The 25,939-nt window shown below is 41.9% G+C and overlaps 1 protein-coding gene across 5 annotated transcripts in view; it reads left to right on the top strand.

Annotated features, from left to right (window-relative positions):
* The first annotated feature begins 519 nt into the window (after positions 1-519).
* The window catches only part of LOC146789967 (uncharacterized), a 125,308-nt gene continuing 99,888 nt past the window's right edge, over positions 520-25,939 (top strand). For 4 of the 5 annotated variants that reach the window (XR_014969505.1, XM_085628291.1, XM_085628290.1 and 1 more), the window contains exon 1: positions 532-1,428. The gene's annotated coding sequence lies outside the window, so the exon portion shown is untranslated. Of the gene's footprint in view, positions 1,429-25,939 lie in introns of all 5 variants that reach the window. The other variant, XR_014969506.1, reaches the window with a different exon arrangement.

Raw genomic sequence — 25,939 nt, 5'->3', positions numbered from 1 at the left:
GCACATTTCTCGGTCCCCTCCAGTGGAATCCACAAACCCTGCCCCTCCAGTGGAATCTACAAACCCTGGTCCCCTTCAGAATCCCCAGGATGTTGGAAAAAAAAGGACGCAAAGATGGTATGAATACCTTAGACAAAACCTTATGGGGGAGGTGCCTAAGAGCAAACTACCCCAAATAGGCACAAAAAAAAGGCTTAGCACAGGGTGGGGGTAAGGCCTTGTGGTGCAGGGGTTAAAATATCGCAATGTTGGTGAATAGTGGCGCCGTTGCAGTCCGAACTGCCAATTATAGTGCCCTTATCAAAGGTGAGCTACACTGCAGGGCAGTTTCTGCAAAGTGCTGCACTGGGTCACTCAGCTTTCGCCACATCTCTCCTTTAACAGCTACCTCAGCTCTCGCGCCCCAAGAAGGCCATTGGCCGCTCTCATATTTTCACCCCCGTCATCGGACAGTTTCGGGTGTCGCCCTTACAGTGGGCGATGTTGATCTACTGAGCGCCTCAGCAATCTCTCCTCCTAGTGACTCGGCAGCCCTGCTCTTGTAAAGTAACGCTTGCGAGATCAGCTGAGCGCCTGGAAGCGATGGGGGACCCCGCCTGAGGGGAGGCATCTGCCACGGGAAAAGCAAACACGCCTCAGACACAGGATGCCCGAAGACGACGCACGAGGAGGGTGACAGCGGCAGCTCGGAGTGCGCACATGACACCGCTCCCGGATCTTATCTAGCGACCGCAGGCTCGGCTCCGGGAGGCGTCGGCTTCGGCTTCGGCACCCCTTCCTCGCCGCCTTCCGCGTGCGGCCAGCTCGCGGGGGCCCTCTGGCGGCAGCGGGCAGTCCGGCAGCCTCCCGTCCGCCTGACGTCTCCGGTGCTTCTAGGAATGCCCCTTCCCTGTTACTATATTTGGAGGTGGCTTCTAGGAAATCATTGCCAATGCTTTTCATGCCTGCGAACGGTTGGACTTCGAGACACCTCCCTGCAGAAGACCCTGCTCCGTCCAGGGACCCTGGAGAGCCGGGGCAGCAGCCAGCGGCCTCTGCCTCACTGTGCAACACCCAGCAACCACAGAACATCCCTCCCCTGCTCTGCCCTCCTGGCATCAGGCACTGCTTGCTGCATTTCTTGTAAAACGATATCATATCTTTTGGGTTGCGCGCGTGTGTGTTTTTTTCACTGCACTTGTGGATCTTTGTTTTTTCACCCCCTCTTCTGGGCGCTGGATCTCCCCTCCTCCCCTGCTCCGGCCTCTTGTTTGCTTGCGAGCTGTGTTGAAGAAATCTCTCAGCTTGCCAGGCAGAGTGTGATCTCCGTGTCATGAGTCAGGAACTGGAGCAGGGTTGCTGCTGGTTGCCCGTCCTCGGAAACGACAAGGCGGTGCTGCGGTGCTCGGCAGCTGCTGCTGGCCGGACCTCACACCCCTCACTCGCACTGTAAGTGGTATTTCATATATTTTTTTTACTTCAACATTTTGGCCTGTCCGTTTCCCCCCTGAAAACTCCGTGGTAGCTGGCTAATTTTCTTCTCGTCAGGTGGCAGAGGACGATGTCTCTAGTCAGTTCTGCGCATCTGGGGCGGGGGCTTCGGGGGTCTGCACTTTGCGACCAGGCCTGTACCACTGACGGACCCCCTGTGTGCCTGCCCCGGCGAGATGACGGTGCGGATACGGCCAGGTCTGCAGATCATAGTGGGATTGAAGGCAGCCAGACAATGGACCTTTACCTGTGCTCCCCTGAGACTACGCGCCAGACTGTCTGAGACCCACAGCCAAGCTGCGGCCGCGCTTTTTCTTTACTCTCATTTCCTTGACTGTCCTATCAGCCCTCTTAATTTCATGGCCTTTCCTTTCCTTTTAATTATTTTCTTTTCTTCTCTCACCCCGGTATTCCATTTAATTTAATTTCCTTTCGGTATTCTTTCCGCTGTTCCCTTTTCCTCCTATCTTTTCTCACTCCTTCATTTCATTTCCTGTCATGTCCTTTCATTTCCTTTCCCTCCTTTCCTCCCTTCGTCTGCTTTCCTTTTCCTTCCTCCCTTCGTCTCCTTTCCTTTTCCTTCCCTTCCTTTCGTTTCCTTCCTTTCTCTTCCATTCCTTCCCCTTCCCTTCTATTCCCTTCCAGGGCATTGTTAATACAGAAACAATTTGCCAAGATATCACTTTTCACATAATCGTACCGCAAAGCACGATAACAAATCTCGAGTCACACGACACACTTTGCAAGAGATAACACACCCTAAACTGCCGAGACGTCCTCCTTTTGAATGCTCTGCCTGTGTGTGTGTGTGTGTGTGTGTGTGTGCGTGGCTATGTGTGCTGGTCTGAGCTCCAGTATCTGTGCATATGGCTTTTCAGTCGCAGCTTTTAGGCCTCATGCGCTATAGGTCGAACGGACAACTATTAATGTGAGTAACTAGTGTAGTAATATCATTTAATACTCATCGTCATGCGATCTTAGCATAGTTTCTGTACTTCAAGACACATTTAATTGGGTTTGTTAAAAAACATAAGGATAGAAAGCTGTCTTGAGAATCCTGTCTATTTCTGAAGAGTTAACCCATTGGTAACACCCTCAAATTCATTTACGTGTAAGAGATGTGGAGAGAACATGATTTGGGTTTGCTTTTTATGACAGGAAGATATTCAATTTCTTACATTTTTCAAGCCATGTCCTGAAATTTAGTTAATTTTTATCACGTGCTATTCCGCACACACCCTTTTGCTATACTACAAGTCCTAACACTTCTGTAGCAGTCGGCAACAATCTGATCACTGATCACATACATTTAGACATTAAATATGCTTGCTACAGGGATATGGCATTAATATTTTTTATTTTTTTCTGCGAATCAGCTTCTTGGCTATCAAATTTAGAGGCCTGAACTGCAAATCATTGTCCCGGGAGCTAAGGTTCCCTTATGGCCTCTGCTCACATTTTGGAGAGTTTGTCACACCTTTCTGGCAAAATATTTACCGGTGACCACAATGGATTTACTAGACGCTAATCCATAGTAGATACATCTCCAGATAATGTCACTTGCCCTTGCCTGATATTTTGCTGTTTAAAAATTGCAAAACCTTAGCAGGCAGAAAAGTAGGCAACTCAATTGTTTTAATTTTACAAATAACTATTGGACATTTGTAACCGCATTCCAGGGGGTCCATGTGAAATTGTTTAATTTTTCCAGAATTAATACATGCCACAAATTGGCATACAAAGTAAAAATAAAGGGTCAAAGAAAGCAGTGTCCGATTGCCATAACTATGACATTTTTCAAGTGTTTTACTTGTTACTGAGTCAGTGAAATTCCCTCAGGTAAATAACTTTTTATCCTCTGTGTATTTGTATAAGGGAAGGCGTAGAGACTATACCATCCTTTGCCCCTGTATGCGAATGGGCTCACTTCGGTGCAAGTTGCATTTTGGGACAAAGAAGTAATATAAATAATATGTGGTGTTTAATATTCATAAGTCGTGTAATCGCTCATAGTTTTACAGGGGCTAATGTTGCCTGGGGTTCCGGGTTACGTGATATAAGGCGTATTGTGCTTTGGTCTGCTGGCCCACTTGGGCACAACCTTCGACACAGCAGTTGACTCAAGAGAACACTGTTGACTTTGGGAACCCTGTGGAGCTGCTCCCTTCTTCTTCAGTCTGAGAAACATGTGATTCTGGAACCGGGATTTTGGGGGCGAGATGAGCTGACGTTTTATCCAACTGGCCCGCAAAGTCCCGCTTCTGGTGGTCACAGTGTGCAGCGGAGACGAAGCACCCCGAGGCTTGGTGGCTCTCAAGGAGACCTGTGTGCTACGACAACACGAACGCCACAAATTCAGCCCATAAAGGAGTATGTATGACCGAATGCATGTATATGTATTTCTAGAGCGCAAACCTGGCTAGAGAGCAATAGAGTGCTGAACAGAGACGGTCAACTCTGGCGACAATTACTACCAGCAGGCATTCATTGACAGAGAATGGTAGCGTAGGCAGAACAATTGTGTTGGGTGCTAAACAACCCCAGCCAAATAAGAAACATCCTTAGCTTTTGCTAAAACTCAAAGTCCAGCACACATCACACCAGTCAACGTGACACTCTGTTAAAGTTTGGTCAGCAGATTAATTATCTGGTCAAACTATTGACTAATTGACCTCAATCTACTTTCTTTTTGAAGCATTGCACCACATTAGTTCTTGCACCACTGAACAGCTTGTGTCTGTACAGTTGAAGAGGAAGGGACTTAACTTGCTGTTCAACTGCAACACATTTTGTTTGTGCTGTGTGTCACATTTCAAGGCGGATGCTCTGTTGAGAAGTCATTGATGGTTGCAAAATGTAAGTGTATAAGTATTCATGTGTGTTAGTTTGCAGCCTCTTGACTTGGCTTTCTTTCAGACACAAAGTGAACAGCGATTGAAGTGCTGTGTTGCAATGTGGCGACTCCCAACGTACTCTTTGCGATGTGCTATGGGCATTGAATCCAAAAATTGTATTGCCAATGCTGGTAGTTTCTAGGCAAGAGAAGATTCTCCCTGAAATTCACAGTTTAGTGTGATTTTCCTTCCTACTTTAAACATTCACTAAAATATGGGGTTAAAACTAAAGCTAAGAGCGGGCTTCTAACTGGCCTACTCCGTTGGCCAACGCTACGCGTTGCGCTGTTTAGTAACAGTTTGGAAATCTTTTCCGTAGTAGGCAAAAGGCATCTGCAGGGCAGAACAACATAATGTTTGAGCGTGAATGTAGTTGAATATACGTATAGCGAGTATATGGATGTGAATAATGCGTTTGGCTGACAGGTCTGAGCTCCTTTGGCTCGCGCGCTTTTTCCTATGCAGATGTAAGGTTTCTTTTCAGCGGGCAGGAGCTTTTGATCCAGTGCAGGAAGTTGGCCAGCACTCAACATTCCTCACAAAATATGGCATAAAAACGGAAATCTTATACGACTCTGTGTAGAATGTATGCATACACTTATCCTTCTGGTGCAATGTGTCCTACGAGACACACATTAACAAATAATTTCTCCAATCAGGCATATCTAAACTATATCTGTGCGTGCCTTGGGCTCCTACTTTCACACGTTGGACCCGGCCATGTGCAGAAAAGGAAAAGAGATACGTAATTTTAAGTTAAAAATGATATACGTTTGCATGTACTTTTCCAAAATGTTTATAGAGTTTGACGCCTTAATTTTTTACGGGTTCACTGTTGTTTTACTAATTCCTTCATGATGATTTTTGTGCCTGTGTCACTGTGATGTTTTTGCTGAAATTGTGAGAACTGGGGCACTAAAACTGGGAGTTTTAAATGAATGATAATATGTGGTTACATTGCTAATTTTAGGCCAAAACCAGGAAAAACTAAAAGGGCACAGAGGGAGCCTACTTTTAGTTAGTTCAAAATAGACTTTGTTCTAAAAGTTTTTATTGACCAAGAAATAGAAGTGAATCGGACTGGATGTAAGGGCACACTTACTGTAGTCCGTGGTCTATCAGCTATGACATCTTTGCTAAAATTCTTTTGCAAGTATCATTTCATTGAAAAGACTTAAACTTTCGGGTTGGAAGAAATGGTGGTTGTAATTCTGAAACTGTACATTAAGGTAGTTTCTACAAAATTCTACGTAAAATACATGCGGTAGGGCCCTTGTGAATTGCAGATTTTTAACCAATAGGAATCATGATTGTTATTTTTTTTTAATTACACATTCTTTTAAAAAGGACATTTAGGATAAAGAGCAATGAGTATTAGCTAATAATGTCAACCTCAGGGTACTGCTGACATACAAAAACTGTTGGCCTGGTACTTATCATGCCGGCAGAACCACAACGGTGGCAGTGTGGTTCTGAAATATTAATTGCAATTTCACTCATAATAATATTAATGTAACTAATATTACTCCTACCACTACTGCTAATAATAGTGATACAGATAATAATATATATATATTTAAACAGGAGGCATCATTTTTAAACACATTTTGAGTATGTAAAGTGTGTAAAGGTACTTTAGAGTCCAGTGACCATAATTACAAACCACTCGATTTTCTGTCTCATGATTGCCAAGCCTCTAAAATACACCACAGGATTGTAGTTTAGGGATTCCTGTAATGTACTTTTGTGTGCATGTATACTTTACGTAGTTTGCTACAGGCCTTCTCAGTAAAGTTTACACTGCAAATCCTGCCTCTGCGGCCTTCTGGGTAGGTCTTTTCCTTTTGCCTTTCTTAGCCAATCGTCTTGAATTTTTGTTAGTTTTTTTTCAACTTACCTATTCTAGTTTATATGGTAAATTGGTGAGGAGATTGGGCAGGGTAAAGCTATAGGGGAGCCCGAAAAACAATTTCTTGTTCAATAGTCCATAGCACTTAATTAATGTGTTGGTTGTTAAATATTCCTCAACCGAAAATTCACCACATTTATTGCATATTTTAACGTGATGTGAGATTATTGCTGCCTCAGTGGTGAGAGTAAGTGTAACCGTGAAAGACAAAGATGTTCTAAATCCGGCTAAACTAAGGAAAGGTTCACACCATGCAAATGCGCAATGTCGCAGCTCTTTCACTGCTGAGTGAGAAAAGGCCTGGAGTGGCCTGCTCGGTGGAGAAATGTGTGACGATAATCTGGGACCTATTTCATACGAAGCCTACATGCCTCACACAAAACATGCCAGGTACATGCTAGAGGTGTCATTCTGTAGGTTACGCTAAACGATGTGATATGATTAACTATTTTTAATATTTGATTATCTCTTAAACTGAGTTGCACATTCACCACAATGTATTCGTTTCTCTTTACACTTGTCGGAGGCGTTTTTTTAAAAAGCAACTTTTTAGAAAAAAACCTCCTCTTATGCTCTAATATAATACTTGCTATTTTTTTTTTTTAGGAAAGCTAGGTGGTTTAAAGGTACAATTTATAGTCGGGAGCCTTAACTACGCCAGTTCTTTTAATAAACACAAGGGCCAGTTTATGTATTCGAGCAAGGAACGCTGGAGCTTATTTATGAGGCCTTGTGACAGTTTTGCGCTTTCGTTGCGTCACTTTTTGTGACGCATCGTCGACGTAAAACATGCTTCCTGTTGCGTCCTATTTACAAAGTGGCGCATCTAAGCAGATGCACAACTTTGCGTTCCCACGTAAGTAAGCCTCGTAGAAGTGATGCAGTGACATCTACGAGATTTCACTGCGCCACTTCTAGGGTGCAAATGTGTCAATATCTCACGCTTGCCTCACAGCAGGCGTAAGACTGACGCAGGCCCTTTCACATGGGGCTTGCCCCATGTGAAAGGACACATTGCTGGAGTTGCGTCACTTTCACTTTTGTGACACGCTCCAGCAATGCGTCACTTTTGCGCCTACAGATACGTCGGTAATACTGACGTATCTGTAACTCCTTGCGACATGATGCCTCGTACTGTAAATATGACGCATCCATCATGTCGCAAGGAGGGAGCACTGAGAAGTGACGCATCACTGCTTTCACGCAGCGATGCGTCACTTCTCATAAATGAGGCCCACTGTTTCTATGCAAGTACATAGCTGATGAACATTTAGGGCCTCATTTATGAGAGGTGACGCATGCTGCGTGAAAACAGCGATGCGTCACTTTTCATTGCACCCTCCTTGCGACATGCTGGATGCGTCATATTTACAGTATGACGCATTATGTCGCAAGGAGTTACAGATACGTCAGCATTTCTGACGTATCTGTAGGCGCAAAAATGACGCATTGCTGGAGTGTGTCACAAAAGTGACGCAACTCTAGCAATGGGTCATTACACATGGGGAAGTCCCATGTGAAATGTGCCTGCGTCAGTCTTACGCCTGTCACGAGGCAGGCGTAAGATATTGACGCATTTGCGTCCTAGAAGTGGAGCAGTGAAATCTTATAGATTTCACCGCGTCACTTCTACGACCCTTTCTTGCATCAGAACGCCCACCTGCATACATTATACCTGGCGCAGGTATAATGTGGCGCAGGGGTTTACAAAGTGACACATCTACCTAGATGCGTCACTTTGTAAATATGGTACAAAAGGCACACTTTTTACGCTGCTGGTGCATCACAAAAAGTGACGCACCGGCGGCATAAAAGTGACGCAAGGCCTCATAAATAAGGCCCTTGGTTATTATTAGTTTCTGCCGACATGGAGAGGCCCTCACACAAATATAAATAGGCGGAATCTGGAGGAGAGGCAGACTAGGCCCAAATCCAAAAACTAGGAAGCTTCTACAGTACGATGAGAGCAATAATTTTTCGGGTAAAGCCAACTTCCACATAGTTATCAAATCCAATTTTTCCTATTGTAAAACGTAATATCTCATAGGATAAGTAAAATTAGCGACACACGTTTTCATACCATGCTTGGACTTTTCTTTCACATGCACAGCTGCCTATCAATCTGTGCCTTGTCTTATGATGGTAATTACAAAAAAACATTGAATACATGAAAAAACTGACAGCATATTCTGCGTTCCTAATATGTTTTGCCTAATTCACCATACTGACTTATGAAAATGTATCCAATGCTGGATCAGATATTGATCCAAATGCCAGGATACATTAACTGACATCATTGCAGGAGTTTTAAAAAATACAATAATTTATCGATGTACAATAAATTTCATTAAGTGCCTCTTAAATTGTTAGGTACCACACAGTGAGACCTCGATGCCCCAGGAATCTTTTATATGAAATAAACCTTACTTTTATGGCTTCTATTAGCCGAATAAAGAATATTTTGACTGACTGACTGAAATAACCCACTTTTCATGTTCCCTAAACGTCTTGAATGAGATAGTGCAAAAAGAGACAGTCACCCACAAAACAAACAACAAAAAAAAACATAAAAAACTAAAAGTGAAGAGAAGAGAAAACTTTGTCCAAATGCTGTAACTCCGCCCATTTATTTGGGCCCACCTTTTCTATACAGCCCACACCAGCACATGGCAGTGCCAGTGGGATGGGCGTTTCACTGAAGTAGAGTGTGGTCCTCACTTCTTATGTACCTGCTCTATTTCTATGACCATTTTTAGCCCTAAAAGGGGGAATTCTTTATGGCCGTCTGCCGCACATATTGCCCCTAAGGGCATTAGCACTCCACACATTAACCATAAAACCTATTTGTGTCTTGTGACTTTGCATTCTGAAGGATGAAACAAGTATCTGCTCATATTCTGTTTACCTCATTCAGAAGTTGCAAACAGTGCGTTACAGTGGCGTAACCGAATATGATGGAGCCTCCCTGCAGAATGTGGTAAGGGACCCCTGGCCCTCCCATATCTGGCTGATACTAATAGGCCTTGAACTGATAGGTGGTCCATGAAGAGTGGAGTGCCCCGCCCCCTTGTACTGCACCACAGTTGCTACAGGGGCCTGTGTTACTCCTCTGGGCCGAGATTTACTATTATTTGGCACAACGCAACAAGACAATTCGCTGGGCTGCGTCAAATGGAGAGAGCAGAAATGTCCAGTAACTACTAATATATGGTATATTCTTCCTCTCTCTGCGTTGGCACTCTTGTGGCTGCCAAGTGCCACGGCAGGCACCCTTCTGCCATGGTGCGAGGGGCCTGTGTCGCAGCCAGAAATGTTTTTCTGCAGGAAGTTATATCTTCCTGTAAAAAAACGATCCACTGAGGAATTTTCCTCTTTCTATGTGTGCTGCAGAATGAAGCACTCATAGAAAGATGAAATAAGGAGGCGAAATAAACATATTTCTCATAGTTATGCCTCACCTAGGAAGGTGTAGCAGTCTGACTCATTTCCAGATTTACTAGTCTCAGTAAATTTGTGAATGCGCCAAAAACCTTGGGTGGATGTGTGGGAACACCCATGCTCCACCCGTGTAATGCCTTTCCCACGCAGAGTAACGCAAGGCAGAAACTTGCACTGAACAAAACCACACAGAGCTACACCAGGTGGCTCTGCGTGGCATAGTAAGTCCTACAAAAGGACTTGCGTTGCCTTGCGTCGCCTTCCGTGACGCCAAGGCAGCGCAAGCCCTTGATAAATCTGGGCCTCGGTGCTGTATTGCAGTAAACATGATGGCTAGCGATCATGAGATGTGCTTATAACCTTACTTTTAACTCATAGGAGTATGGATATGGTGGAGTCGAGGATGAAAACATGCATACATACAATTACAAAAACGTCCATACAACCATACACTCTCACATACGATGGATGTACGCTTGTGCATGCATGTACGAAACCAAACACATAAACAGGAAACAGAGAGTGTGTGAGAGATAAAGACATACAATAAATCGGTATGTGGATAGATAGATAGGCAGATAGATAGATAGGTAGATAGACAGATAGATAGATAGATAGATAGATAGATAGATAGATAGATAGATAGATAGATAGATAGATAGATAGATAGATAGATAGATAGATAGATAGATAGATAGATAGATAGATAGATAGATAGATAGATAGATGGATGGATGGATGGATGGATGGATGGATGGATGGATGGATGGATGGATGGATGGATGGATAGATGGATCGGGTCATGGATATATAATAAACAGATTGCACATTACATACATGGTATTTTGTTTCACATCACAAATGTCACAATAGATGACTTCCGTAATGCAGTTACCCACATTACATATTTAATGAACTGCCAGTCAAATCTGGAGAGACAAACCTATGTCCTTGGATCTGAAGCATCATACAAGGCTCATAGCTTCCCTTTATAGATTTGAAAATCATCTTACATACCCACGCTCTTTCTATTGCGGCATGACCAGCTGAACAGGTATGGAAGAGGAGCACAGCATGACCGCTCCACTCTGCATCCTAGAGGGTGGTAATGTGGCCCGATGGACAGGGCTTTTGACTTTCAACCTGGAGAACCAGTTTGAGTTTTGATGTCGGCTCAACATCCTATGATTCTGGGCAAATCACCCCATCTCCCCGTGCTTAAAAATTGAAATGTAACCTGATGTTCATACAATTCAAAAGATCAACATAAATAGTCACATTATAGACATTTTGCATGACATTAGTAAAGTGTTAGAGCACAGAAGATTCTATCAAAATCTCTATTGCATGGATTCATTGTATCACACACTCTAGACCCTAGCTTAGTCTGATTGGAAGGAAACTAGCTCCTCATCCCCCTCAAGACCATACTTCCACCTTTAGCTGATGAAACATACGCAGAGCTATCGCATGGCCTGCTACTGGCAGCTTTACTTTCTTCCTGCTTTTGTTTGTCACCATTCCCCAAACCCTGAGCACAGTAGTGTGCACGGATTCCGAGTGCTGCGGCAGAACCTGGAGAGTGGTGCTAAAAAGATCACAGGATGCTGCTTAGATCCTAACAGCACTGCACTTGCCTTCCCTCACTGAGGCATGGCAGCAGGCGTGAGTGGAATAACTGAAGATCCCCGGTCTAGGGTGGTGGGTAGTAGGAAGGATACACTTGAAATACCTAAGCTCATTGCATGTCTTCCTCGGCTTTACCTCTCATTTCACAGCCTAGTGCTTCCTTGTCTCATGGGTTCATCTGGTGGTCTATGCTGTAACTAAAGTGGATGCTCGGCTCCTGAGCAGGGAGCTAGTGCAAGAGTCTGGAAAAAACAGAAAGTTCAATCACAGTCAGTATTGGCAGGGGTGTAGCTCCAGAGGGGGTGTTTGGGGTGTTGCACCCCTAAAAATGTATTCTGCAGTAAATAGTTGGGTACAAGTGCTTTCAGTCGGGTAATGTGAAGCATCTGTTGGATTTCCCCTGGGATTTTGACATTCTCTCACTGAGAAAAACACACACACACACACACTCTCCTCTATGTTTTGAAGGCCTTAAACATGTTGATTAGTTTGAAAGATATTGCATTTTAAGTACGCCTAACATTCCACACTCCTCTCTCTCTTCCCACTGTCCCTTAAGCCCCACCCCCTCATGTCCTGCGTCACATATAATGTGTTTTCACAAGATGCCCCATCGTGATTGTTGGGAAATCTGAAGCTCACACCCCACCAATCATACTGCCCAAGCTACCCCCTGAGTATTGGGCACCAAGAGTCAAATTCAGTTTTCGGTTTGATCACAGAACCAAACATACCACGTGATGCAAAGGCATTTTACATCTTTTAACCCCTTGAGTGCCCCGCCCTTTCCCCGCCCTGTGCCGGCCCTTTCATTAGCGGGCGGGGTTCATGACGAGATAGTCTCGTCATGGGCACAGCGCAACCGCGGCCCATGACGAGACCATCTCGTCATGGGCACTCAAGAGGTTAAAAAGATCACAGAAACATGTTGAGTGCCTGAAATGCAATCAATGAATGTCCTTCATCCCAATCTCGTTTCTCTATAATTGCATTTGTCTAATTACTTTTGTTTCTTTGTCTCCACAGACCTGAGAAATCAATCACCCTTAAAACAGAGTGGGCCCGATTCATAAAGCCATTCAGCTTGCACTGGCATAGGGTGTGATATCAGAATACCGAGTTTTAAATATCGGGCTACAATAATATCATAGTGAAAATATAGACAGCCAAAATACCAAAGACGTAAGTATATGTAGGTAAGTGGAGGTTTACTATACCCAACTCCACATATATATTTATCTTGACAATAAATATATATCTTCAACGTTGACAATGCACATATATCTTCAAGATATGTAGATTTGGAGTTAAGAATAGTAAATCTATAATTACCTATATATACAAACCTCACAATATTTAGCATGCCAATATTTTTGCTTTGATAATCTTGTATTTCAGTTGTCAATATTGTGTCATACAACCTGTGGAAATTCTTGATTTCTGGGTACAAGAAATCTTCAAAAGGGAATGTTACACTCGTAAACTAGTTTTTCCATTTGTCGTATTACCATACAATTGTTTAATATAACCATGGGTAAATTGTATTCCAAGGCCGGGATGTTGATCTTGCAGGGCGTTGATATCCTTGAAACTGGAGAAACATCTTAAAACTAGAAAGTTCATGCAAATTTGCATATCATTTTCCAACCCATTCCCACCATGGAAACAGTAATAAATGTATATTTGTCAAGGACAGGTGTGAATATTTTTTAGGAGAGGTAATGGAAAGGGAACACACACAAACTTGGAGTGAAGTTGTAAGGGTAGGGGGTTCTCAAAAGGGAAATATAATTTCTGCACAGATAAAAATGAAAAGAGTTCCATTTTACTAATACAATGAGGTCACTCAATGTGCAACTTTTCACCGTTCACAATTATGCATTTGAAAAACATTTTATCTACAGATAATTTGGAATTTTCAAAAAAGTTCAAGTTTAAATACTGGAAACCCACAACTGCAACAGGTTTTCAAGAGCACTCTTGGAAAGGTTTGTGAATTCCTGATATTCCCAAATCTGCCCAAGGCAAGGGTGAAAATCTGTGGGTGTAGATTTACGAAAATCTTTCTTTCTCGGGTTCCATGTATTGTGTGAACAAGCAGGGAGTTATTGCAAACCTTAGCCTGGATATGACCATTACTGACAACTCACTGAAATGCAGATAATGCTTTTAGCAAATGTTTTTTCTACCATTCTTGGATTTTCCTGTCCCTCACTCAGGTAGTTATCTGGTTTGAAATAATCTATGTGACTTGTATACACAGGTAATTACTGACTACATTTGGAGTCTTAACATGTCTAAGATTATGCTAATATATGTTAAGGAGACTTATTCTCATTATCCATTATCAATGGGTAACACCTTAGCAATTTGACTCCATCCATTAATTCACTGAAAATTTATTTACTCCTCCCCTTGACAGGAGTAAACATCTGATTGGTTCTAGAGTGGGAGTGGATTAGGAAAAAGTTTTTTTTTCTGGAGGTTCCCAAACTTTTCAGGATTTGCACGCCCGGGAAGTATTTACCCACGTGAAAATAATATCCATTGCAAGGTAATATGCATGTGTAAATCAAACTTGTTTTCTCTGGGTATCTGTTAGATTCAGTCCTGTTTCTATGCCATCCTTATTTCAAAGTCTACTGTGAGTGTTCCATTTTCATTCCCTCCTGATCTCGAAAGGAGTACATTTCTGATCGTTTCCACTGTGGAAATGTCTTGTAAACAAAGTTTGCAAATATCCACAATCTTTTTAGTTTGTGAATATTTCCAAACTTTCCAGGATTTCCACACCCTGGAATACCTACTCCCTGCCCCGAAGTACGATTAACTTGTGGTTATATTTTATTGTTGAGTGGTAATCTTACGCATGAGTAAACCAGATTGTTGCTCAAGAATTCTGTTAAGCATAGTTATATTCTCCTGGTTTTAATTAATTATAGATTGTGGGTGTTCCATTTCCGTCCCTTTATGTTCCCTTTTGTCAGATGTAAACTCCTTGACGTTTCCAGTATGGGAATTGATGGGACAAAATCCACAATCTCAGTCGTTTTAAATGTTGTAGATGTTCCCAAAACCTTCCAGGACATCAATATCCTGGAACACTGATCACCCTACCTGCAGTAGGATTTTCCCTTATTTAACATTACACCATCGTGTGGCAGTATTACGTGTAGCTAAATTGGTTTATGGGTGTAATTTCGCCTTTAAGGTTTCTTTGCATTCGTAAATCAGATATTTTGAAAGTGCAAGTTAAATGGCTTTGTGAGTCAGAAAACCCATGTTAGAGGTTGTTTCATTCATTGGGGAAAAAGAGTAAAAACCGAAGGAATTGTAGGGAAAAAAAAGAAAAAGAAAGAGTTGCAAAAATGAAAAGTATTTCTAAATGATGTAAAATGTATTTTTTATCAAAGTCATTCTCTAGGTCTGTAAGCAAAACTAAAACTGAACTTACTGTTTGTGTCCAGTCTGATAATAGTTGAAGCTTCTCCTTTTACCAGATTCACGCTCTACCTCCCAGTCACAAGTCGAGGAGTAAAACAGCCATTTTTTCAGACCTGTGGACCTGTGGTTTTTACTATTTCTTGTTGGAGTTCCTAAACATATCTATAATTCCCACAAGGACATCTAAATCTGTTTTCAGATTTTGGACTGTATAGGTAGCTGTCAAACTGACCTGTTGCTAAAAATGAACTTATTTTAGATTGCGGGTCCGCTCTTTCAACCATAGGCTTGCTTTGCTTCAGCCTTTGACGTGCAAATGTGCCAATCACACCTTGGCTCAGTCCAGTGGAGCATTCATCTCTTACCTAATGTTATTGGCTGCTCGGTGCATTTCCCTGCTTACGCTTGGGTGCTGGCTCTGAACAGCACGAGGGACTACTTTTCAACAATAGTCCTCTCCATCCACTCCTGCTGAATCCTTGCTGTGCATCTTGGTTGGTTGCATTAATATTGCATGCTTTAGCACATTAAACTACACCTATTGGCTTTGTCAATGTTTATTTTACTTAATATTTGGTTATGACCAACAAGTCATCAGACTGGCCTGCAGTTTATTCACTTTAAGAACAAACTCTTTTTTTAATTTAAACCAGTGGCAAGCAACCCTTTTTCCTATCTCTTGGCAATAATAGTGATATTTATCAGACTGATATAGACAAAAGTGCAGAATGTTAACTCCACTGTATGGTCTTTCTGCCTTGTGTATTATTATCAAAATTATCAAATAGGATCTCTCCACTCCATTGTTAAGTAAATGTTGTGCAACTCTTGAGGCAATGCTTAATTTGTGTGGGGGCTTGTGGGTGCTTGCAGGCGGCTAGCACCGGCACAAATCTTTTTGTGAACCAGGACAAATTGTTTGACATTAGATTTTGACCTGGAGCAAGACAGAGAAAGACTGAAAAGGGAGAAGGAAGGAGGAAGAAAAAGGTAGAAAAACAGTGACCGCTAGAGAAAGCAGATATGAAAAAACAGGAGATGCAGGCAACAGTGAGAAAGAGAGACAAGACGTGTAGGTGGTGGAAGTAAGATCCAATAGGTGGAATCAAGATTAAGCAGTGCTTAATTTGAGCAGGTGGTTTTTGGTGCTCGGCACCAGCATTTAATTGGCTGAACCTATGACAGCTGCCACATGGTGATGCTGTTTGTGTAATTTAAAAGATTAGCAGAAAAACTGTTGTTTGATAATTCAGTATACATTAACAACAACAAATACCTGCAACCAAGCCATTCTTAAAGTGTTTGCGGCCTTGAACAGTCTGAATTGCCACACTTCAGTGTGATGGTTAGTAGTTGTTTAAGTACAGTGGAAAAGTGTGGTGCACACTGCAGTGGCCTCTTGACGAGGGATCTGGCACATATTTTTGTTACAAATTAAACACTGGTCTTGGCATTCTGTATTCCCAGCATTCATCAGCAGCACTGGACGTCTCCAAGGAATAACTTGCGCCTTGCATTTATTTATTTGTTTTTTTTAACAATTAAGACTGGCTAGAGAGAAAACTTTGGGCCAACACGCTCATCTGTGTAGTAGGCGATAGGTTGCCAGTACAAATTAGCCACGCAGAACAAGTGCGCATGAATGAGTAACAGGCTTCTCAAAGCAATATCACAAGTTCTGCAAGACATTATTGTAAACTTGAAACAAATTCCACAGCCCTTTACCAAACGAAAATGTTTAAATGCTTTCTTTGCGCGTGTGCTAAATTGCACATCAGAAAGCTACTTATGCCAGACTTCTCAGCTCCCAAATCCCTACAGCAGTTTTGCACAGTAAACTTCTTTGCCCCAATCATGTTTTACTAGTTTTTAACCCGAACATCTTATTTTTATTTCTGAAAACAAAATTAATATTTAAGCAGAGAATTTTGAAGTAAACAATGTTGGCTCCTTATGTCTATACCAAGACTGCTATTTAAACAGCTTCCCATGGGGACCGGCCTGATAGTCTCAGAAGAACATTACAAGCCACTAAGGATTGTTGAAACCTATATTGTTATTGATCTTGCACAGCAACTGTGACATCACTCCTGCGCACACACCAGACACTTCCCCTTTTTTCTTAAACATGCATTAAACATGCATGTGCAGAGTTATTGGTTTCATCTGCACGGCACACCAACATTGTCTTTCCATGTTGTGATTAACTTTAACTTGCTCATGACATGCTTATTTATTTATTTATTTATTTAGTCTGGTGCTTTAGTAAAAACTCCAGACACAATTTTCCTCCTTTCTCTTTGTACTATCCTCGTGCTCCCTAGGTTGTGGGTAAGTTAGCTTGCCAGGTGAAAATGAGTAGCCATGAAGCTGAAACATTAATGCAGGTTCTGTCCGTCTGCATACTTAATGGCATGTCAGTGCGCTGGGATGGAGGACTGAACATGAGTGGACTCTGGCTGGGATGTATGATGGAAAAACGCAGTCCGTTGTAATGCATGCCGTTACAACGCGGTCGTTACAATGCAAGTGCCTTTACCACGCATAACCTTTACCATGCTTATTTTTACAACGATTATGCCTTTCCACGCATGCCTCTACAACGAATTTTGTGGTAAAAGTATGAATGTTAAAAGCATATGTGTGGTAAAGGCTTTCTCTGATCCCAGCCCGAGGCCCTAAATCCATCCCCAGCTCAACACCGCTAGCCCCAAGTTCTTTAAAAAAAAGCAGGCCCCAGCCCTGAGCCCTAAAACTGGCCCCCGGCACAAACCCCCTTGGCCCCCAGCCCTTAAAAGTAAAACAGGCCCCAGCCCTGAGCCCTGAAACCAAATCCTGGCGCCCCCCACACACTAACTAAAACCGTCCCTGGCCCAGGCACCATCTCTGAAAACCCACATCCCACGCTCTCTTGTGCAATCCCCTTACCTCAGTTGAGACGTGCCTTTTCCTAGAGGCAGACACATAGGTTGTTTTTCTCACCTTAAGTGGAAGCAGAATCCGGGTCTCTTCTTCTTGAATGACGCCAATAGCCTTTACCACACCATGCCCTTACTACTGTTATCATGCATATGACCATACCACCGGTATCACGCATATGCATTTTACGATCGTACCTTTACAACGTAGTTCGTTGTAAAGGCATGCATGGTAAAGGCATATGCATTGTAAAATCACGCATGGTAAAGGCTATGCATGGTAACAGTACATACGTTGTAGTAACCAGTGATAAAGGCTATGCGTGGTAACAGCCGTGTTGTAATGGCTGTTTTCAACTCCGACGGCTTCTGGAATTTGATAATCACAGAGTTACCGATTTACAAGTCTTACATAGTCTACCCTTACAGAGTGAATCCTCTTGAAGAGCCTATCTTCTTGAGTCAGAGGTTAGCTGCACTGAGCAAAGAGCACTGAAGACATACAAAATATATACGTTTTACCTTTTTCTCTAATGCTGTGAGAAATTGTAGCCATTTTTGAGTGAAATGGTTATTTGGTCCAAATTGGCTTTGCATTCACTTACAACCTTGTTTAACAATTGTCACTCTAAGTGTTCCTCACTTAATGAATGGAGATGTAGAAGATCAGAATACCTTTAGCTTTTGTCCTAGATACAGCATAGGTGGAACACCACTTTATGCGTTGCTTAGCCATTAAAGTTTAACGTGGATCCTGACAAAAACCAGTAAATGATTTTCTGGTGGAATACTCATGATATATTTGACACATAATGCCCCCATCTATCCTTGCTTCCACTTTTTAACCTTCTCCAGCACACTGTTCAGACAAGGTTGCTGGCCTGTAGCCTACAATACATTTGGAAATGTTTCCTCCTCTTATGTTTCCTCTTCCTTTGGAAGAATTTTGTTCAGAAATTCATAAAAAATTGTGAAAAAGCTATTTCACCATGAAGATCACTTTTGCTTTTAGGACACTGCTCCTCAAATGACATCCACATGTTGCACGTGTTCTCATAATTTGATCTTATTTCCCAGAAATCTGTGATTTTCATGCAATCCAAAGAAAATAGCTTCTGTAATGGGGCATCTAACTGGAGGACGTGAATTCATCCACTTTTAATATACAACGGCACAATCTCTCAAATTGGCCTGTTTTGCTACTTACGGTGAAATCTGGTTATCAGAACATCCACTTATAAATGAAAGTACAGATGTTAATGATTGAATGTCCATAGGAGAGGGGCCATAACATTTTTAAATACAATTTGTGAAATGGATGGCCTCTTTTATACTCAATAATTCCGATTAATGTCCTCGGATTGAAAGTTCCTTGTTGGACTTTCCACCTTCTATTTGATGAAAAGACTTGGACATAAACATTTTCCAGAAAACATATATTGACAGAAAAGTGCAATGTTGCTTTCTTCGGCTCAAGCCTTTGTCATGGCAGCCATTAAGCAATGTTGTACATGGCTTGAACAATTTCAGGTCCTGAATCTCTTTTAAGCTCTGATAGAGTGTTATTAGATTTGACGTGTTCCATTATCTAGAAAAGTGCAAAGAAGTCCAAAAAGAACGCGTCCACATACATTTCTTGCATCTGAAAATGCAATAAGAATTTCCTAAGCATCTATCAAGGGTGTGCATAGGGGGCATACTAATAGTGACGTCTTGCATGGCACGCTGTACCATTTGTTTGGTCTCTAGGCGCTGAAAAAAGATATTATTATCCAAAGAAATGTCTCTAATTTTATCAGCTTCAAAAGTAGGAAAGGTTGAATGGACCCACAGGGATCCAACCTGGGACCTTCATGTCACATACAGATCTCTACCACTGATGCATTAAACCAGTCTGATATTTTCCCAGCTATACAAATGACTAAAGTGAAGCAAATGATAATTATCTAAATGGTCATGGGGTTACCCCAACACTAGTTGATCTAGGACAGGCATCTCCAACGAGTTGATAGTGAGCTACCAGTAGCTCTCCAGCTACCCGTGTGTATCTCACTTGTGTGCATCTCAGACTACTAACATGAAAGTCTTTGCTTGGTTATACTATTATTTGTGTGCCAAAATTAAAAGGCATGTATTGGAGATGAAAATGTGTCTATTTTCAGAACTCATAAGCTGATGTTTGGAGAAAAATAGTTAAATTTCCCAAAATAAATGTAAAGCTATTATTTGAACTGGAGACATTTATTACTCATATTATTACCTCAGTGCTGGTGAATAATAGCTATGGCTATTATGGGATGTATGTCGTTACAACGCACACTTTTACAACGCATGCACTTACAACGCATTTTTTACAACGCACAATCCATTACAACGCATGACATTACAACACAGGACACTACAACGCATTTTTAAAAACTACCTTTACAACGCATTTCCATTACAACGCATACTACCTTTACAACGCATACCATTACAACGCATAATATTAAATTGCATTTAAGGTAAGTATTAGATAGTATAGGGGTCAAAAATACTATTCTAACTCCAGGGGGTGCAACAGTAGGGTAAGTGTTGGATAGTATAGGGTTAAAAATTACTATTCTAACTCCAGGGGGTGCAACAGTAGGGTAAATGTTGGATAGTATAGGGGTAAAAATTACTATTCTAACTCCAGGGGGTGCAACAGTAAGGAAAGTGTTGGATAGTATAGGGGTAAAAATTACTATTCTAACTCCAGGGGGTGCAACAGTAGGGTAAGTGTTGGATAGTATAGGGGTAAAAATTACTATTCTAACTCCAGGGGGTGCAACAGTAGGGTAAGTGTTGGATAGTATAGGGGTAAAAATTACTATTCTAACTCCAGGGGGTGCAACAGTAAGGTAAGTGTTGGATAGTATAGGGGTAAAAATTACTATTCTAACTCCAGGGGGTGCAACAGTAGAGTAAGTGTTGGATAGTATAGGGGTAAAAATTACTATTCTAACTCCAGGGGGTGCAACAGTAGGGTAAGTGTTGGATAGTATAGGGGTAAAAATTACTATTCTAACTCCAGGGGGTGCAACAGTAGGGTAAGTGTTGGATAGTATAGGGGTAAAAATTACTATTCTAACTCCAGGGGGTGCAACAGTAGAGTAAGTGTTGGATAGTATAGGGGGTAAAAATTACTATTCTAACTCCAGGGGGTGCAACAGTAGGGTAAGTGTTGGATAGTATAGGGGTAAAAATTACTATATTATGCGTTGTAATGGTATGCGTTGTAATGGTAGTATGCGTTGTAATGGAATGCGTTGTAAAGGTAGTTTTTAAAAATGCGTTGTAGTGTCATGCGTTGTAATGTCTTGCGTTGTAATGGATTGTGCGTTGTAAAAAATGTGTTGTAAGTGTAGTGCGTTGTAAAAGTTGCGTTGTAAAGGTTGTTCCCCCTATTATGTATTACCCATGTGGATGCATTCCAAATTGATCGTGTTTTTTAACTTTACCGCTGGCTACCCTGCCTAATGCCCTGATGTGATCACTGCGGACAGTCTTAAATGGACTATCACATCACTTATAGTAGCTTGGAATTATTTTCATTGAACTTAGTAGCTCTTAATACAGAAAAGGTTGGAGACCCCTGCTCTAGGATTGTCAACTGTAATGGAAGTCAGAGTTTTATTTCTCAGCATACAGTTGGTAGAATAAAGGTTTCTTAATCTCTGCTTACAGAGAAGAAATCTAACAAAGTCCTGTTTGAACAGGGATCGCCCAAGACCTCCTCGAGAGGAGTGATTAAAGATGTCCATCAAAAGGCAAACAGTCCTAGTCCATATTTCGAATTACTTCTACTGGCAGCATTCCAAAGAGAATTTGGTTGGGTTGGTTGGGGAAAATAGAGGAATAAAATGTATTTAAGTATACACTGAATTTCAGACAATTTTCTACCCATGAGATCTTGATCTTCGAAAGCATTGCTGAATGCTAGACTGTCGGAGTTGGGAGGTGGGAAAATTCAATGGATAAGCTGTTAAGATAGCTCAATATGTTAGGAGCTCGTTGTTGAAAATCATGTATGATCAGCAGGCTGCAGATGTTGAATCCAGGCAACGCCTACTCAAATGTTTACCCTTTTCAGGTCAATAAACTGGTCGATAATTTCTATTGGGTCATATATATTTTTTTTTACAAACATGTTCTATGTAAATCGCTTTGGAAGAAAGTGCTATATAAATTACTTATAGCAATTATTATTGTTAAAGCTTAATGTGTGTTGTCTAAGTAAAATAGTGCATTTCAACTGGATCTCGGAGTCTCAGTAACTGAAACCAAAGCCCATGCCATTATCATTTTTAGTTAAAAAAATCAGCTAGAAGGTGATTGACTTAACTTGATGGTGAAGAGCTCCACATTGCTGCAGCTGGGTTTTGAGAAATAACTTTTTAATTATTAATTGTTTCACCATAAAGGGGCAGGGTAACAAAATATCCGAAAGGCATCAAAGTATGGTTGCCATTGAGTTCACTTTAATTTAAGAAAGTGACAGACTTTGTTGCCCGAAGAAGGTGGTTCTGTGCGGCTGACATCTGCAATGATCTAAAGGTCCCTAATTTATATCCCAACAAGAGATGCTCAGCCTTCCGTATTTCACATGTGGGTAATTTGAGCTACCACTAAATTGAGTAACAGTAATGTGTCATTTACCACACTTAGAAACAGAAGATTTAGAAAGATAACAGCTGTTACCCGCCTCATCGGATTTAAGAGGCAATGTCTAAGAAGGACTCCAGTGAGGGCCAAAGACATGCAGTCAGTCCAGAAGTTATTTCATCCATTGAATGCAATTTTTTACTATCATTAAAGTTAATGCAAGTTACACAGTTTCCTCAATTTCCCTGCACCTCCCCCCTTCTTGGTAGGAGCCCTAACAATCTTCCAGTCAGACTGTTGCAGCTCTTTTTATGGGTCTTGCTCAGCACCAAACCCCAAATACTCCAATAAGCCCAAAACTCTGACTTTCATCTGCATATCATCTGAACATCTTGTCACATCCCTGTGACTGCACTGGCTGCCAGCAGCTCATGGGATGGCTTTGCTAGTCCTGTGTCTGGGTTATGGTTACCTATTTCACAAATCACTCATTTATGTCTAGCACAATCACATTCCAAGCCCCGATGTACAAGAGCAGGTGAACAAGTAGGCAGGACAGGAGATTCGCTGCCCTGGGGACCATACTGTACATTTTCTGGTGCCACCTGGACTCCAAACTCACAAGACACTTTTTGGGGATACACTAAAACGATTTCGGGACATATCAGCATCAGCCAGCGATAATTATCGCTAAGCGCGAGCATAATTATCGCCGGCTATCGCTGGATTATGTCGCCGAGATAGCACATTATCATCAACGCTTATCTCCAATGCGATAACAAATCCAGCGATAGCGGCAAAATGTGCGATTATCGCTGGAAATCCAGCGATAAAAGCACAGCGATAGGCAAATCTTTGTTGATAGGGCAGGGTGGACTTATCCATACAATCTACCTCCCATAGGATATAATGGCTAAGTCAGATTGTAAGCAGGCGTTAAAAAACCAGCGATAAGAGTGGTTTGTGCTACTTTTTACATTGCTACCCGGGTTTGTGGCAAGATTGATGATAGGAGATAGTTGTGTTAGCGACATTTACCAAGTGATATTAGTAAGGGACGCCCACTTTGCATATCATTAGCGTTTCGATGCTGAACGTTAAGAAATCGGGCGCTGAGGCATGGATTCACGCGCTAGCGTGTCCTTGCTGATAGTGCAATAAAATTATCGACACTTTTCGCCTGAAAACGGATGCTAAAGCGGTGATAATTTTATCGCGGCCCCTTGATGATATGCCCCTTCGTGTTTAAGAACAAATTACCTCCTCATCATAGGTGCTTAGAAGTGATTTAGTTCACGGATACACTTATTAAATTGGCATTTGTTTAGACCATAAGCAAACATCTTCCTGGCTAGCTGATATTACGTAACATATTTTAAAATATATTTTGGAGATTCCTCCATAACATTTGAACTGTTCACTCAATGCATGCCAGTTGTCAACGGCTGGATATTGTCTTGCTGAATTTATTTTTAAAAGTGCCCTGAGCTATGATGCATTTTTGACACTGGTATTGTGACGGTTTTTATTAACTAATAACAATAAACTTATTGCTGACTGATACAAGCAAATTAATCAACATAACTTTTCTGCTCCAATATTAACCATGTCCCTCGGATCAGGCGGCATTACTATATCCATCTAGTGTACTTATAGTTTACATCTGCGAATTTTGCTGGAATTATGTGAGGTTGTTTTTTTAGTTTATATATTTTTTAATAAGAGATACAGTGTCTTTTAACTGTACTGCCAACCTAAAGGTGGCACGCTGGGGGGAAGGGCAGACCTGCTAATGTTGGAACTGGAGAACTTGGTTCAAGTCCCGGTGTCGGCTCAACGACCTGTGCTTCTGGGCAAAGCACTTAATCTCCTGGGCAAATCGGACTTTCTGAGCTTGTGTGATGTAACCTGGGGCTCATATAAAGTGCTCTGATGCCTTTGGGCTAATTAACATGCAAAAAAGCCACACATGGAAGGGGGGACTGGTAGACACTGGTTTGCTTCTAAAGTTTGGAGGCATGGTCCAAGGTGGACACCGTTGGGGTTGGAATCCGACGAGGTAGCACGCATGACGGTGGGCATGCTGTCTATGTTGGTTACATTTCTGTACACACCGGCAATGTACTCAGCTCACTGCCCTTATGTATATGATGCTCTGCTGCTCCTCCGTGCATGACTACGAAAGGCTACATGCTGAGTCTGTCATGTTTGTTACGAATGCCAATAAAGATATATTTTTTAAAAAAGCCACACATACCTTAAAACGTTTGTGGAAAACGCGTTTCATTATAGAAGGTTGTACTGTTAGTTGCCGGGGTCTCTACAAGGAGATATGTTCAGTTTCAAAGCTTGCACCTATATAATAGCTCCACGGGGCCCCGTTCGCACTGTGCACAGAGGGGGGACCCTGGCTGAGAAGGGGGTCCACATTACTCTGCTGGGAGGGAGGGGGGGGGGGTCGCCTCAAGTTTCGTTCCTTCACTGGGTAGTAAATATTCTGAAGTCGAGAGTTTTTACATGACCGTATTTCTGTCCTCAGTAGTGTGGTATTCAGTCATGAGCACCACAGTGCTATTTTTACAGATTACATATTATATATATGATAAATCGAGCGCAACAGCCCACCCTCTCTATATGTACCTTTGGGCTATTTTGCATTATTTCTTTTAGCAGGACTGAGTGCTGTTTTCCAGCAGCAAAAATCAATGTTAGAATTGTATCTTCATGGACAATTTGCAAGCAGTGATTTCTGCTGCAGCAAAACTGCACTGATGTTGCAAGCAGAAATGGAGCAAAAATGTCTCCCCCTTGTAATAAATATGTCATATGTTGCTAAATCACACCACATTAACTTCACTTGGAGGTTTTCTGTAACCCTGCCCTAGTTTCACCAAATACTTAAATTGGTCACTGAAGGATGCATAATCTTGGAAGGTCAACTCTTAATGTTGTTTTGTAACCTCTACTCTTCTGTATAAACTACTCTGAAGGGGCCTTGAAGAGGAATGATAGCATAATAAAAACAAAAGAAAGCCTACAGATATTAATCCCACTTGAAAAGGGACTCCTGCCCAAAGCCAATTAAAAGCTTACATTCTATTAATACAACAAATTGAAGAATTGTAATTCTAATCACATCTATCATATTTTAACAACATCAACAGTATTAATTAACAGCAGGATTTGAGGTGTGTTCCTCATACCCACAGGATTCACAAACCAAATTACCATGCACAAGGGATTTTCTTGATTACAAAAATAATGCATGAAGCAGATTCTGTAATATTGGTGCATGCGTACGCTGCTAAGACACCTGAGGAAGAACATCTGCTCATTGAATGCATAAATGCAGTGACAGCGACAGTTACAGATGTTATACATGGAGTTTCATTACATTAGTCTCTTGGCTGGGCCCGCCGCCACCCCCTGGCTGCACGGGCGAGTAGGAATGCTTTCAGAATACAGGAAGGCGCTGCTAAGAAATTAGCGACGCGCGGTGGAAAATGTGTCCTCTTTCTTGGAAGGGTCTAAATTAAGATTTTGCTCCGCAGGCAGCGCCATGTAGAGTATGTTAAATGTGATGAGTAAAGAGGATGCATTTCCGCACCTAA

The sequence above is a fragment of the Triturus cristatus genome, chromosome 10 (genome assembly GCF_964204655.1).
Source record: "Triturus cristatus chromosome 10, aTriCri1.1, whole genome shotgun sequence".
Classification (NCBI taxonomy): Eukaryota; Metazoa; Chordata; class Amphibia; order Caudata; family Salamandridae; genus Triturus; species Triturus cristatus.
Note: the sequence above shows the minus strand (reverse complement) of the source record. Positions and strands in the feature narration are given on the sequence as shown.